The sequence below is a fragment of the Bos taurus genome, chromosome 28 (assembly GCF_002263795.3).
Source record: "Bos taurus isolate L1 Dominette 01449 registration number 42190680 breed Hereford chromosome 28, ARS-UCD2.0, whole genome shotgun sequence".
NCBI classification, from domain to species: Eukaryota; Metazoa; Chordata; class Mammalia; order Artiodactyla; family Bovidae; genus Bos; species Bos taurus.
In genome coordinates, this window is record NC_037355.1 from 40,694,959 (window position 1) to 40,712,173 (window position 17,215).

Genomic DNA, 17,215 nt, shown 5'->3' on the forward strand with positions numbered 1-17,215 from the left:
ATATGATATCATTTACATGTGGAATCTAAAATATGGCACAAATGAATCTGTCTATGAAACAGAAACAGGATCATGGGCATGGAGAACAGACTGCTAGTTGTCAAGGGGAAGAGGGCTGGAGGAGGGATGGAGAAGGAGGCTGGGGTCAGTAGACGTAAGCTTTTACATATGGATGGATAAACAAGGTTATGGATAAACAAGGTTCTACTGTATAGCACAGAGAACTATATTCAATATCCAATGATAAAGCGTAATGGAAAAGAACGTTTTAAAAAACAATGTATATACATGTATAACTGAATCACTATATGCTGTAGAGCAGAATTAACACAGCACTGTAAATCAACCATACTTCAACCGGGGCCATTCAAAAGCTCACTGGAGGCCATGAACGTGGTCTGTAGATCATGGACTGGAGGGCTTCCTTGCTTTTGCATTGGAAAGCACCTCTCTTCTCCATAATTTCAGCTTCTGCAAGTCTTTTCTCCAGTTCAGATTCTCCAGAAAAGATTCTTCCTATATCCTACCTGAAGGCTATTGGCCAGCTACTGGCATTCTGAGAGCCAGAAAAGGAAGGAAAGGTCCCACTACTCACCAAGCAAGTCTCTGTTTAACTTCTGCTGGTTTCTGCCACCTGCCTCTTCCCACTCTCTGTGGTGTCTGGGTTCTAAGGCTGTCAAGCAGGTGGAACCACAGCATTTTATGATAGGGCACCAGGGTTATAACACCCTCTCCTCAGCTGAATCAGTTACCATCCGCCACTCACTGTCTATTTTCCAAAAACTAGCCCCAAGATCTCACCCACTGCTGTCTCCTTCCATGGACTCTTTGACCTTGTGGGTTTTTAACACTTAACGTCACTGTTATTTTAAAATAGTCTGGGGGAAAGAGGGATTAAACATGGGCAGCAAATCAGAATTGTCTCATCAATCAGAAATCAATAAAACTGAAGTCACTCAGGTTAGCAGTTTCCTTATATGCTCAAGATAACTAGAGTAGGTTTTTATTGTTGGCAACTGAACACGCTGACCAACCCAAGAAGACTGACGGAGGGCCCAGTAGGGATGAGAATGGCCTGTGCCAGGGCTGATGAAAAAGGGCAAGGTGGAGGAAAAACTAGATTAAAAGGAACATCATTTTTCCTGCAGTGAGCCTGGAAAGCTAGCTGAGAACTCAAACTCCAAAACTTCTCATGCAGAACTTATTAACTTATTTTCATAAACTTTGGGGCAGGGTGGGGGCCGAGGGTGGTAGAGACTGTTCACCCAGACTTGGAGATGAGAACGGGATAGCTACTCTTCTCTGCTCTAGTCTATAGCCCCTGGAGACTGTCTGGGGCAGTGTGTTCTTTGCACGATCATGCTGCTGAAAAGGTACAATTTCATAGAGAATTCTTGATCAAGCCCACATGCACATTTTGGGCTCAGGCTCTGTTTATCACTCCTAGAGGGGAAGAATGTCAGATTCTTATTCAACAGCTTCATTCTGCAGCCCATTTAAATAACCATACATCGGGTAACCCAAGGTAAGGACAGGGGAGGACCCATCTGCAACCTGGGGAATGACATGATATCAATCGGATGTGTGGGAGATTTGGGGATGCATAATAGCCTGTTCAAAGGAATAGTTCAAACATACTGACTCACTTTGATCAACACATCCCTCTAGAAGGATGAAAGATTTAAGAATCTGTAGAATTCAGAAACCTGGGCTCCTTTAACATAAATCCAGGCTGAGGGTTTCTTAGGCATGTCCTCGCTGAAGGTGAGCCTGAAGGCAACGAGGGAAGCCATGGGTGATGTGTCTTTCCCCAGTCAGGCCTGTTCTGTTGGGAAGAGAGGGGTGAAAAGCAGGTGTGCATGCAGTCTGTGGTTGGGTGAGCTGGCTTGAGGGGCCTCTGAAAGGGAGATGGGGAAGCAGCCTGGAAGGTGGGAAAGGCTTCATGGAGGGCCTGGGCTGGAAGCATGAGAAGGTTTAGAAAGACTTAAAGGAAGAAGGAGGCCATTAAAAGCCCTAGGTAGGAAGAGGGACGATGAGCAAAATGGTGAAGAAAACAGAGTGCAAAACACGTTTCTGCCCTCAAAAGTAACAATAAGGAAACAGACAAATGGCTTTGAGTCCAGAGTGCCCACAGGATGCCCCAAAATAGTGGCTGGAAGTATCCCTACTGACAGAGACAGAAAATATAAGAAAATCCCAGCATGGCTGGGGATAGCAGAGGTAGCCACTCACCTAGGACACATTCAGCTGAAAGGATGTACCAACAGGCCAGGGGGAGGGACAGAGACAGAGTCTAGGGGATCCCTCTGAGAGAAGAGATTCACGTGAGTGGCCCCTGCACCATGCATATTTCAAGGTGTGTGTATATTTCCCTCCAGGGCTATGATTTCTACAAAGCCTAAACTTAAGGCTTCCTTTTTGACTCTAGTACACAGTACACTATATTTACATTAACAAAATAATATGTTCTTCTCAAAAAGAAAAAGAAACAAAAAAAGCCACTTCACACATCACGTTCTGCACAAGCATGGTGAAAAGTATCTCTCTTTTCTTTTTCCTGAATCCTTTTCTAGTAAAATATCTGTGTGTCTTTTATGGCAGAAAATGCAATTAGTGTGAAGAGGGCCCTGAGAAGCCCATCCTGGCCTAGATATACACAGGCAGACAGGAGGCCAGTGAGGCTGGCTGGGGTCACTGGCCAGCCAGGCCTGAGGGTCAGGCAGCCTGCCTGTCTGTTGCAGGAGGGCCTGGCAGGAAGGGCTTGTCCGGGGGCTCCTCTAACTCCAAGATGTGGTTGGCAAACACCAGCCCCTGCCCACAACTAAGCCCTGGGGACCTTGGTTCATATAAAGCCACCATGAAACTTTAAGGCTTCCTGCGTCTTTCTGGCTGTTTTCAAAAAGATGAATTCTAAAGGGTATTCATGTCATGGAGAAAAAGGCTGGTGTAGACATCAGAGAAGTGAGCTTCCCAAAGTCTAGAGGAACAGCATCTGATGCTGGGTGTGTGCCAATCACGTGCTGGGCCTCAGACAAGCATGGTACATAACAGATGGCCTTGCCAAATCCCTACAACAGCCCCCCTTACGAGGCTGCGTGTGTGCTAAGTCGCTTCAGTCATGTCTGACTTTACGACCCTATGGACAGGAGCAAGCCAGGCTCCTCTGTCTCTGAGATTCTCCAGGCAAGAACACTGGAGTGGATAGCCATTCCCTTCTCTAGGAGATCTTCCCGGGCCAGGGACTGAACCCACATCTCTTATGTCTCCTGCATTGGCAGGTGGGTTCTTTACCACTAGGGCCACCCAGGAAGCCCTTTCATAATAGCCATCATCCCTATGATTAAAGGTGAGACAGTTGATGTCACACGACCCACCCTTGTTCACACAGGAAATAAGAGACTGAGCCAGAAGAGGATCCCAAGTCTGCTGGTGGCCACAGACTCAATTGCCTCCCAAAGCAAACTGAGGCAAGGTGAGAAGCCCCGGAAGAAGGCTGGAGAGCGTCAGAGATGGAGTTCCAACCTGAGTGTCACAAATATCCTTCCACGAACCTGCCCAGTATGGCTGCATGGGGTTGCCCAACCTCTAGACAAAGGCAGCTGAGAGAGCCAAAGAGCATAGAGTATCAGCCTGGTTCCCCACCAGCCCAAGGGCTTTCAAGTGACCAACAAGGGGCCGTGTGAAGGCCCAGTATGGACAGATCATAGCTTAGTCCATCTGCCTACTAACATTTGCAAAAGAGCTGCAGAGACAGCAGACATTGTTCACTATTGATGGCTAATTACACTCAAAGCAAGACGGATGCACCAGGCGCTGTGCTAACTATGTTCTGTGTATCAATCCCCTTAATATCCTCAGCAATCCTACATCGAAGGTACACTTATTAGCCCCATATTACAGATGAGTAAACTGAAGCGCAGTGTTTAACTTGTTCAAGGTGGCAGGGTTAAACAATAGTAGAGGCCAAGCCCAGACACTAACCATTCTGTACACTACTTCTCCTTACTCCAAGAACTGCTCTGAGTTTGGGCATGCCTGAGGAAGACTCACAAAGGCCTGCTATGTGCCAAAGCCGCTGTATGACCTGGGAATACAAACAAAGCTGCGGTCATGCCTACCTCTCAGGATGTCACCATCTTCAACACACACACATCCAGGTCTAATGAGGCAGGGGCTCTTGGGAGGGGAAGGATGCTCAGGGCAGTAAGGGAGCACGTTGAAGGGCATCTAACCCCCCCTCAAGGAGTCAGGGAAAGTTTCTTGAAACAGATGATGCTGGAGCTACATCTTAAAAATGAACAGAAGCGACCCAGCAAGACAATCTAAGAAATACCACTTTTTAATTCTTCTAAAGCTTTTAAGCTATGCCTTGTGCCAGGTCAAATCCCTAGGAAGCTCCTAGTCTGGGTGATATCATTCCGGCTTTCCCCAGAAAAATTTGTACTGAACTAGAATCTCACTTTGTTTATGCCTTGGCTTTCAGCCAAAGCTGATATAAGAAGCAGCCGTATGAATCACATTTGCATTGTTTGTAAAACTGCAAGCAAAGACACTATCCATTATGTTGTTCTATGTCCCTTATCTAGAAACTCATGTGATAAATGCCTCCCAGAGCACTAAACTAAAAAATAAAATCAGAAATAGAAGCCTCTCTCCCAGTGGCGTTCATCTTCATAGTAAGCATTGAAGACTATGCATTCTGTCGAGTTCTACTGTTGCCTTGCCTGCCAGGAAGCTCAGAACTGAGGCTAATATTAACAGCTTCCATTAGCCTATGTTTTCTGGCCTACCGTTCCATTGCCCTTGGTTATCTGGCTCTTAACAATGTACTTTTATGTTAATGAATTTGTGGTTTTATATTGTTTTAAAGGGCTTCCCTGGTGGCTCAGACAGTAAAGACTCTGCCTGCAATGCGGGAGACCCAGGTTCAATCCCTGGGTTGGGAAGATCCCCTGAAGAATGAAATGGCAACTCACTCTATTATTTTTGCCTGGAGAATTCCATATGCAAAGGAGCTGAGCAGGCTACAGTCTATGGGGTTGCAAAGAGATGGACACGACTGAGTGACTAACACACACACACACACACTGTTTTAAAACTAGACCTATAGTTACCAATGCTACTGTGATGCAGTGCATGTGGAAAACAGCTGAGTAGGCTTGCTTAACACCCAAAGCCACCCTGATCCCCAACTTATTAATACTTACAATTTCCAATTATTTTCTTTAAACGCTGAGTGTCCCTTTACACCCAGAATGGATGAACACACATCTGCAGTAAAATATGAAAGGGCCAAAACAGCCCCCATGTGCCACCTGCGGGATGGGTCCTCTCATAACATAACAAAGACTCATCCCTCACACCTCTCCAGGCACGACCCCCTCCAGGACTTCAAGAAAGCTTTGAAGACATGTTTTTTGGGGACTCCAAGCATCAAGGCCAGATGCTGAGAGGCATTTGAGATAACTGCAGGGAATGGAGGTGCACCGCCATCTTTCAGATGTGTGTGTCGGTTTTTCTGTGTGTGTGTGTGTGTGCGCATGCGCGCGCTCAAATCCACCCTAACTCTCATGACCCGTCTAGGTATGACCGATGCTTTTTTATCCCTATCCACAAAACGAGGTTGCTATGAAGCGTTACAGAGATGATGCATCTGAATACACTACGTGACATACAGCAGGCACTTAACAAAAGTTATCTCAGCCTCATTTGCTCTCTCCAGGCTAGACGACAGTCTCCATGAAGGCGAGGACTGTGAATATCTTACTGTTTCACTCTTGCTGCCTAACACAAATCCTAGCCCTAGGAGCTATCGGATAGATACTAGTCTTAGAATACTAGTATTCACATACTTAGAATACCACCATTCAAGATAAATACTGCTTGAGTGAACGAATGACAACAAACAACAGTTCTGAACAGATGATGCAATACAAAGCTGAGCTTTGATTTGACTCCTCCTTTTACTCAGATGTGCAAAGATAACATGGCCTCTTTGTTTTCCAGAACATTCTTCACAAGTCTCCAGCCCCACTCTTGGGCACTAAGGAAACAGACTTGGCTACAAAAGACACAATGGGTCAGCCACAGACAGACTGTCTCAGTCGCTGTAGGTTCAGTTGGCCTCCTTGGTGGATGCTCAGTATTCTATATATCCTCTCCTTGCTCCTGCTCCTTTTCCCCATGGAGAGGCTTCATGCTCTCACTGTATGGAGCTCTCTCCTCTGATGCAGCTGGTCTGGTCTGGACTGCTACTTTGCCCCACATGCTGGTCTTGCTGGTAGGGTTGCTGGGTGGTTTCCAAACTAGGTGACGTCCTGGTGGTCTTGCCTGGCTGCTTTGACTCCCGTGATTCTTGGATCCTGGTCAAGTTCCAGCCATATCCTCCTTTTGACCACAGTTTGTATGGCCCCCATGCAACCCCTGCAGGAAGAACATTCCATTCTTCTCTATGGTGGTTCTAAATCCAGCTATTTTCTGCCTTTCACAGGGGACATTTCCAAATGTTCAGATCCCCTACCTAATTCATCACACTTTCTGGCCCAGCACTGAATAGACGGTTGAGTGACCAGACCAGAGTCACAGTGTATCTTCCTTCAGTTCAGTTGCTCAGTCATGTCTGACTCTTTGCGACCCCATGAATCACAGCACGCCAGGCCTCCCTATCCATCACCATCTCGGAGTTCACTCAAACTCATGTCCATCGAGTCAGTGATGCCATCCAGCCATCTCATCCTCTGTCGTCCCCTTCTCCTCCTGCCCCCAATCCCTCCCAGCATCAGAGTCTTTTCCAATGAGTCAACTCTTTGCATGAGGTGGCCAAAGTACTGGAGTTTCAGCTTTAGCATCAGTCCTTCCAATGAACACCCAGGACTGATCTCCTTTAGAATGGACTGGTTGGATTTCCTTGCAGCCCAAGGGACTCCCAAGAGTCTTCTCCAACGCCACAGTTGAAAAGCATCAATTCTTCAGCGCTCAGCTTTCTTCACAGTCCAACTCTCACATCCATACATGACCACTGGAAAAACCATAGCCTTGACTAGATGGACCTTTGTTGGCAAAGTAATGTCTCTGCTTTGGAATATGCTGTCTAGGTTGGTCATAACTTTCCTTCCAAGGAGTAAGCGTCTTTTAATTTCATGGCTGCAGTCACCATCTGCAGTGATTTTGGAGCCCCCAAAAATAAAGTCTGACACTGTTTCCACTGTTTCCCCATCTATTTCCCATGAAGTGGTGGGACCGGATGCCATGATCTTCATTTTCTGAATGTTGAGCTTTAAGCCAACTTTTTCACTCTCCTCTTTCACTTTCAACAAGAGGCTTTTTAGTTCCTCTTCACTTTCTGCCATAAGGGTGGTGTCATCTGCATATCTGAGGTTATTGATATGTCTCCTGGCAATCTTGATTCCAGCTTGTGCTTCTTCCAGCCCAGCGTTTCTCATGATGTACTCTGAGTATAAGTTAAATAAGCAGGGTGACAATACACAGCCTTGACGTACTCCTTTTCCTAGTTGGAACCAGTCTATTGTTCCATGTCCAGTTCTAACTGTTGCTTCCTCACCTGCATATAGATCTTATGAATTTCTTTTTTTAGCCACTGGACTGCCAGGAAAACCCCCAATGGGGCTTCTACCTTTTTTTTTTTGGCTGCTCTGGGCCCCCTTGCTGTGAGCATACTTTCTCTGGTTGTGGAGAACGGGGGTTCCTCTCTAGCTGCAGTGCCTGGGCTTCCCATCATTGCGGCTTCTCTTGTTGCAGAGCACAAGCCTAAGGTGTGTGGGCTTCAGTAGGTTCAGCGCATGGGCTCAATAGTTGCAGGCTTAGTCGCCTCGTGACATGTGGGATCTTCCAGGACTAGGGATTTGAACCAGTGTCCTCCGCATTGCAAAGTGAAAGTGAAAGTTGCTCAGTCATGTCTGACTCTTTGCAACCACATGAACTGCAACCCATCAGGTTCCTCTGCCCATGGAATTCTGCAGGTAAGAATACTGAAGTGGGATGCCATTTCCTTTTCCAGCGGATCTTCCCGACCCAGGGATTGAACCCAGGTCTCCTTCATTGCAGGCAGATTCTTTACCATCTAAGCCACCAGCAAGGCAGATTCCTAACCACTAGACCATGAAGAAAGCCCACTTTTCTCAAAGACTGTTCTTCACTCATCTGCATCTCAATTTTCAGGTTTGTGCTGAACACATAGTAGGCACCATAGAAACTGAAGTGAGCTGCACTGAACTATTAATAAATACAACTGAAATGATTTGAATTTGATAAGGATCCCTCCTTATTTCTGAGTTTATATAAGGAAAACTAAATGTTTTGAAAACTAGTTTGTAGAATCCATTCAAGAGAAGAACATGACACTAGTTTGAAAGAAACTGGGCATTCAATATTTTTATTGAGCTAGTTTGATATTCAATTTAAAAGATGAAAAGTGAAAAGTAAAAGAATTAGTCTGTCAGTTGTGTCCGACTCTTTAAGATTCCCCTGGACTGTAGCCTGCCAGACTCCTCTGTCCACGGAATTCTCCAGGCAAGAATGCTGGAGTGGGTTGCCATTTCCTTCTCCAGGGGATCTTCCCAACCCAGAGACTGAACCAACCTAACCCCTGGAGACTGGATTTCATCTTGAGAGATACAGCAAGCTCACATCCTGCTCTGCTTTGCACAAACCCTCATTCACTCTCCTCTCTCTTGAGGCCACTGGTTCCTAACCTGCTGGGAAACTTAAAAAAAAAAAAATCTGTGTCTAGGCTCCACCTTTTCCAATACTGACTTCATTATTCTAGGAGGGGCCTGAGCAAGCCTTAGCATTTTCAGACAAAAACAAGAAGCTGGAGACAGACTCTGAACAATAAGAAGTGAAAACCGCCCAACAGACACACAAAGTCAAAATGTACAGTGGTCTGGGGTCATTTGCTATAGGCTCAAAGAGCAGTACTCTCTAATTGGCCCCTGTGGCATCAGGAAACCAAAACTGATATTCAATATATTCACCTATATTCCCAAGAAAAGGACCCTTTGTCTTTGTATCTAATAAACTTGCTGTGGAGAGGGCACTGCCCACCCCCTTGTCCTGTTTATCTTCCCCTCTGGCTTCAGCCCAAAGTTTAACCTGACTGTATTGTCATGGCCCATTGTTCATAGCGGTCTCCTCTCTAAATTGAAAGAGTTTCAATGGCAAGGGCTGTCTGATTAATTCTTGGAACCCCCATTCCCTAGCCCAGTGGTTCTCAGTTCAGTTCAGTTGCTCAGTTGTGTCCGACCCCATGGACTGCAGCACACCAGGCCTCCCTGCCCATCACCAAATCCCAGAGTTTACTCAGACTCATGTCCATTGAGTCAGTGATGCCATCCAACCATCTCATCCTCTGTCATCCCCTTCTCCTCCTGCCTTCAATCTTTCCCAGCATCAGGGTCTTTTCAAATGAGTCAGTTCTTCGCATCAGGTGGCCAAAGTATTGGAGTTTTAGCTTCAGCAGCAGTCCTTCCAATGAATATTCAGGACTGTAGAGGCAATTTAGTGGCCCCCAGGAACATGTGGGGGTATCAGGAGACTTTTGGTTGCCACAATTCCAGGGGGAGTGCTACTGGCATCTAGTCGATGGAAATCACGCCGCCAGACATCCTACAAGCCATGGGGCAGTTCCCCACCACAGAGAATAATCTGGACCCAGAAGTTAGTATTGTCCAGGTTGAGAAACTCTGGTTTAGTCTATCACTTGACACATGTGTGCTAAGTCACTTCAGTCACGTCCAGTTCTTTGTGACCCTATGGGCTGTAGCTCTCCAGGCTCCTCTGTCCATGGGATTCTCCAGGCAAGAATACTGGAGTGGGTTGCCATGCTCTCCTCCAGGGGAGATTCCTGACCTAAGATCGAAACAGCACCTCTGGTGACTCCTGCACTGCAGGAGGATTCTTTACTTCTGAGCCACCAGGGAAGCCCAACACTTGGCACTAAATATCAGAAAGATATTCCCATCAAGAGCTTTCTGCTTGGGGCAGGGAGGGATAAATTAAGATTTGGCATTTATAGGTACATACTGCCACATATGAAATAGATGAAAAACAAGGATGTACTACACTACTGTAGAGCACAGGGAGCTATATTCGATATCTTACAATAACCTATAATAGAAAAGAATCCGAAAAAGAATATCTGTGCGTATAATTCAATCACTTTGCTATACACCTGAAACTAACACATTGTAAATCATCCATACCTCAATTTAAAAAAAAAAGAAATTTCTTCTTCTCCCACATAATCATCATCCAGATAAGACCACCATGATCTATAAACATCTAGGCTCCTCATAGCAGATTTGTTAGCTATCTGGTCTCCATTTGACAAGCTTTTGAACTTAATATATTAAGCAGCACAGTTCTCTCAGGAGGTCTGAATGCCTCCATTCCCATGACAGTCCCAGAGTTCTTGTCAAAAGAAATGCAGATGGAAAAGACCGACTCCCTAGGGCTTGTTCTCCATGAAAATCCACCTAAATTAAGGGGGAAGATATCTGGACACATTTATCTATAATTAGGGCTAAATACTGAGGAGGAACGTCCAGCTGGAACCCCTTCTTGGATCAGTAGCACCTAAATGCTCTGATGGGATCATACTCCATCCTGTAGACCTGCTTTGACCCTCAATTCTTCAGTCATTCATACATTTTTAAATTTTTCATTTTTCTTACAGGTGTTCATATTATAGCTCAAATTTATAATAACAATGAGATAAACTGCTATTTTTATTCGAGTACTCAGTTCACACTAGGTGATGGGCTCAGAATTTTATATGGCTTAACTCCTGGAATGCTCACTGCAACTCTGTGGGTATTTTCTATCATGATGTCTATTACACAGATAAGAAAAATGAGGTGCAGACACATGATAATACATCATGATACAACACAGCCAGGATTTCACCTCAGAAATGGTGAGTAAACATGCTGAAAATGTACAAAAGCCTAATTCTGGTCAGCAGAATCCAGAAAGCCAAACAGCTGTCAACAACCTAGTCCTCTATGAGACATCACCTGTAACAGCATAGCAACAGATTGGAAATAGGCCAGAAATCAACTTTGTTAGCCGCTATCTGAACAATTGAAGACAGTCACTTAACCCTGGACTCAAAAACTTAAAAAATTTCTAGTGCACTAATGCCAGCAATAAAATAATCTCCATATTGGATCCAAGGAAGTCATACAGAAATACATTATGTAAATAAAATCCCTTTTTAAAATTAGTTTTCTCAAAAAACAAAAATAATCAAACATGTTTGACCATACTTATGCACATCTGCCAAGGGCTCTTGATTAGAAGAATGCACAGTGACAGCTGTGGCCCCAGAAAGCGGGGCCTTGCCAAATGGCTGTGCCCCCTAGCCAGTCCTCCACAAGTAGGTCAATGCTCGGCCCCAATTCCACCTGGCACCTGGTTTGTGGCATTACCTGCCAACTGCCCTGAACTGCCTGTGTCAGCAACTAAGTCAGGTCTATGCCTTCCCACCTTAGCCTACACGAGGAAATCGTGTCGGGCGCCAAATGATGCACACTGAGATTCCCTTTTTATTGGGTCGTAGAAAATATACCACTGTGTTAGCTCTCTGTGGACACTGCAACAAATTTGACCACAGATTTAGCAGCTGAAACAATACATATGTATGATCATGGAGTTCTACAGATTACATGACTAATATGAGTCTCGCTGATCTAAAATCAAGGTGTCCGCAAGGCTGTATTCCCTTCTGAAGGCTCCAGGATAGAACCCATCTCCTTGCCCATTCCAGCTTCCAGAAGCAGATTCCATTCCTGGTGGTACCTTCCTCCATCTTCAAAATCAGCAATATTGCATCTCTGTACGCCTTTCTTCAGTAATCACATCTTCCTCCTACTCTTATCTCCCCGTCCACTTTTAAGGACCATTGTGATTATATCAACCCACCTGGATAACCCAGGATAATTTCCCTAAAGTCAGCTCATTAACAATTTTAATTCCATCTACAACTTTAATTCTCCTTTGCCATGTAACCTAATATATTCACAGGTTTCAGGAATTAGGACATGGTTGGGGGTTGGTGGGAAGAAAAAGGTGGAGAAGCATTAGTCTGCCTGCCAGAGCACCTCTCAGATGGGGCAACAAACTGTCAGATGACTTTGGCCCCCATGATAATTTCTCAATTGAATTTCATAACCCTTCTATGGGACACATCATTTCCAGTTTGCCCAGTCTCTACCACTTTTTTTGGCCATACCATGCATGAGATCTCAGTTCCCTGACCAGGGTCGAACCCATAACCCTGCTTTGGAAAAGTGAAAATGAAGTCGCTCAGTCGTGTCCAGCTCTTTGTGACCCCATGGACAGTAGCCTACCAGGCTCCTCCGCCCATGAGATTTTCCAGGCAAGAGTAGTAGAGTGGGCTGCCACTTCCTTCTCCAGGGGATGTTCCCAACCCAGGGATCGAACCTGGGTCTCCTGCATTGCAGACAGATGCTTTACCGCCTGAGCCACCAGGGAAGCCCTGCTTTGGAAGGGGGGGCTGTTAGCCACTGGATTGCCAGGGAAGTCCCCCTACCACTCTTGACTGTCTTTCTTCACCCTTGACACTCATTTACATTATCTGCCTGAATCCAGGAGGAATTTGGGTTTCCAAACCAAGTCTAGCAAATCTTCAAGAGAGGCCCGGGCTTGCTTAGCCTGGGCTCCTCTCTTAAGAGTAGTCTTATGAATGGACCCCAAGAATCCCTGGCACTATGCCATCTGCAGTCCTCCCAAAAGTTATTGGAGTGAACAATGAATGCAGATTCTGGGATACACACACACACATACACTGATGTGACTTCCAGAAAAGAAACTGGAGAAGTGTTTGTTTCCATTGATGTCTGGGTGACTTACAGCTCGAGACATCTATATCTCCAGAATGATTTATCTGAAGTTTACAGACCCTAGACTTTTCCCAGCTAAAACCCAGTTACTGCTTCCACAATAACTCATTGAATTGATCGCTTTAAATTTAAAGGGGCGCTGGGAGAACTTTGGCTGCCTGAACTGCTTAAATCTTGTCCTCTGCGAAGGGTCCTGCTATACTTCTGGGTGACCTGGACACAAAGCGCTGCAGACCCTGGTGAAACACGGCGCCGCCGGAGGTGGGGCATGAAAAGGAGGCAGAGCCAGCGTGGAGGGCTGGAGAAGACGCCGGCCGGAACCAAGGACGGCAAAGCGAAGCGGAGGTTGGGGGCCGAAGGGAAAAGCTCCGGAAACGGCAACTCAAGTAACAAGAGTGGGACACAGGGAGGAACCCTGGTAGGGAATAAGCATTGCCCTGCCAGGGGAAGGCAAAGCGAGGCAGGTGGAGAAAAATTTTATCAAGGACCAGCACAAGCCAAGTACATTACATCAACCTATGACATTTATTCATTTATTCTTCAAACCTTGGGAGGATTGTTTGGTCTTAATAATCAGGAAGATATAGGTTCAAATCCCAACTATAGCATATGCTAGTTGGGTGTCCTTGGGTAAGTTAATTAACCTTTCTAACCCTTCTCATTTGTATTTAGAAATTATAATACATATGTATATACATATATAATCTGTACTTAGAAATCATTACATATATATATATATATATAAATTATAGTATACCTCACAGAGCATGCACATTTAAAGTATGCTTTCAAAGTATATTTAATAGCATGGGGAAATGCTCATTAACAATATGAAAAGGCAAAAAAGTAGACAAATACTAACACAATTCTGACTTTGTAAAAAGAATATATATACTTTGAATCTATCTGCACATATGCCTATGAAAGAAAACATATAAAGATATTAACGATGGTTATTTTCATGGTGGGAATTTGGATGATTTAATTTTTAAATATACTTTTCATATTTTTCAAATTGCCTACAATGAACATGACATACTTTGAAATATTTTCTAGATTTGCATTTTTATTGCAAAAGTGATCCATGTTCAGTTTAGGAAATTAAACTTTGTTACCACTGGGAACAGCTTGTTATGAGTCCTTCCAGATGTTTTTCTACGCATATCTAAATACATCCATAGAGGGCATGCATTTCACAGGCCACATACTCAGGTGTGCAAAAGAGGGCAGCTTTAGTTCTCTGTAACTAAATTTTGTTTCTATTTTGAGTCCCCATTCCACCTAGGCAGAAACTTCATTTTAAGCAATAGAGAAAAAGCTCAGGCAAATAAGGGTTTTCTGTGAATTCAGGGCTTCCCAGGTGGCTCAGTGGTACGGAATTTGCTTGGTGTATTGAAGAAGACACAAGTGATGCAGATTTGATCCCTGGGAGGGGAAGATCCCCTGGGGTAGGATATGGCAACACACTCCAGTATTCTTGCCTGAAAAATTCCAAGGAGCCTGGTGGGCTACAGTCCATGGGTTTGCAGAGTCAGATGCCACTGAGCGACTGAGAACTAGCATGAAGTGTGGATTTAACTTACCCACCCGATCTCCTCCCTGGACTTGTGCCTTCATCCTGGGGGGATGACACCAATGTAAGGGGATGGGGGGTGTCTGCCACTCACTTATCATCTGACCTTGTTAGTGTAACTGGTAACAGACTTTTTGTCTGGCCTTGGTCTGCAGGATGTACCTTAACAGACTCCAAAAGGTCAAGTTTCCCAAATCTACTTAACAACTATGCTGAATACTTGGGGCACCCTCTTCTCCACTGGCAGCCCTCTTCTGGTCTAACAGCTTTGTGTTCTCCATTCTCAAAACTCCTCTTGAAGGGCGCCAGTGGAAAACCTCTGGATGGTCTTCCACTCATTCCTGGGAGGGGCTTTCTCAGGCTCTCTCCCAGGCTCGGAGAGAAACTTCTGTTCTTCTGAAGCTGCAGCCACCGGACTCAGCGGATGTTCTGAGGGCCACCACCCGCTGAGCTCCGGTATGGTCTCACATCGCCCATCTTCTTCACTCAGGGAGAGCCTCAAGGACACAGAGCCCTTCTCAGGCATCCTCGACTTCCCTGCGCTCTGAGATCAGTCTCCACTCAGTCTCTCTCCTCTCCAGGACCAGTGTGATCTGTGATCTTTAACTCCTCTGTGTGGGACGGATGACAAGCTTGGGTATCTGAGGTTAATGACATAAATCTCACGTCAGGAACCCTTTGCCTCAGGCTGGAGACTACACAGGTCTTCTCTTCTAACCACTGTCTCTACTGTGGAGTATAAAAGTCTATTTTAAAATTTCAAAGTTGGAAACCAGCTTGGGTTCTGGGGCTTCGCGTTCTGCACTCACATGACCATTCCGTTCTTAGAGCAGGAGCAAGAAAGGGCCTAATTGCTGCCTGAAATGGGAGGGTGTCAGTGAGCTTGGCATAGAAAAAACATAAAAACATCTGTTAATGTCTTAAAATATTAACTTACTGTATTTGTGTATTTGGGTGTGTGAAATATAGATGCATAGTTTAATAATAGTATCACAGTGGGATCAGACCACTCATACTTTCCACAGTGTTCCTTTATTCACTGAGCAATAGGTCTTGAAGTTATTGAGCTAATACATTCTTTATAATAGTTGAGTGATAGGCTATTGTCCTATTTGGTTATCTAATCCTCTGTTTCAAGAAGAGAGTGCTTCCCAATTTTTCACTTTTATAATGCTGCAAGGCACACGCTTGTTCATATCTCTTGTTCAATTGATCAACTATTCTGGAGGATAAATTCTTAGAGGGCAATTTTTTATGTCAAAGGATATTGTTAAATAGCTTCCCACCAGTAAAATATATATGGGAATAATATTAGGTTAAAAATTCAATTCCATGTAAAAATGATAGCTCATTAAATAAATAAGTATAACAAAAATACTTGAATAAATCAGGATAAGTTAAAGATATGTAAGATATATATCATATACAAAACAGTATACTAAACAGGTTAAAGCTCTAAATAGGAAAGAGTAAAATGGCTAAATCAGGAAGAAAAAAATACTAGAAACATGAGTATTACCTCATACTGGAATGAGGAAGAACTTCTTAAGAAAGAGAGTTTTTAATACAGTAAGAGATACCACAAATAAAGCCAAGAGATGAATGAAAGTTTAAAGAAAATATTTACAAGTGTATGACAAATTTACAAGTGTATTTACAAATGTACGACAAACTGGTTAATATCACAAAACAGGAGCTCCTTTAGAACTGATGAGGAAAAAAAAGGAAGCAAAAAATTGCAAAAAGCAATGCAGGAAAGCCATTGGAAAGGTAGGTTGCAACCGACAGCCACCCAATTTCTCCTTCACATCAGGAGGTAGAATCTAATTCTCCACACTCCACCCCAGCCTGGATTGGCCACGTGCCTTGCTTTGACCAATGAGAAATTAACAAGCATGACGCAAGCAAAGAAAAGTGCTAGGTATGGAGCATGCCCTGTCCGGCTGCTTGGAGGAACTGTGTAACACCTACCCTGTGAATAGGTCCAGGCCAGCCTGGTAGATGGTGAGAGACAGATGGCCCACTCAGCCCATATCCCTCACCCCAGCCAATGGTCAGCCAACTACCACACACCAGAATCATGTAACTGACAGCAGCCAACCCCCGACCCACGAGGAAGCTGAGAGCAGTAGCAGGAACCCAGCCCAAACTGCGGATCCCCAGAATCATAGCTAGATGGATAGCTGCTGCTGTAGACCATTAAGTCTCAGGTTGGTTTGTTATGCAACAAATGCTAACAGAAACAGCTAATAAATAAAAACATGTGCAAACTCACAAGCAGCAAATTTAAAGAAAACATCATTTTTTACCCATCGAAGTGACAAAAATGAAGAAAAATGATAACTTCGGTTCAGGCAAGGATGTGAAGACATAAATACTTTCATTCATTGCTGACAGGAGTGTAGACTGCTGCAAACTTGTATGAAGAGCCATGTAAAAGCACCTAGTAATATACTTTGTGACCACTTTGGGGGAGGGGCTTATCTTACAGAAATTTAAAAACGTATAAAGATATTTATCGGAGCATTGTCTAGATTGGTGTAGGTTGGGGAGAAATCATCAAAGAAATAAGAAAAAAAAGAAAGGATGATAGGGGAAAAGGAAAAAACAAGAGAGAAGGACAGAAAGAAGGAAGGAAAAGAAATTCTAAGAAAATATGCATACCTCTGAAAAGGAAAATGCTTAATAAAATGTAGTTCATGCACATTATAGATAATCAGGTAAATATTAAAGGATGAATTAGATACATCTCTACCAATTC

The 17,215-nt window shown here is 44.3% G+C and overlaps 1 protein-coding gene and 1 non-coding gene across 6 annotated transcripts in view; both read right to left on the reverse strand.

The window, feature by feature from the left end:
• The window catches only part of GRID1 (glutamate ionotropic receptor delta type subunit 1), a 685,448-nt gene that overhangs the window by 290,629 nt on the left and 377,604 nt on the right, over positions 1-17,215 (reverse strand). The window lies entirely within an intron of this gene.
• On the reverse strand, positions 12,442-12,513 carry TRNAC-GCA (transfer RNA cysteine (anticodon GCA)). Its single transcript has one exon. It is a non-coding gene; the product is annotated as a tRNA-Cys (tRNA).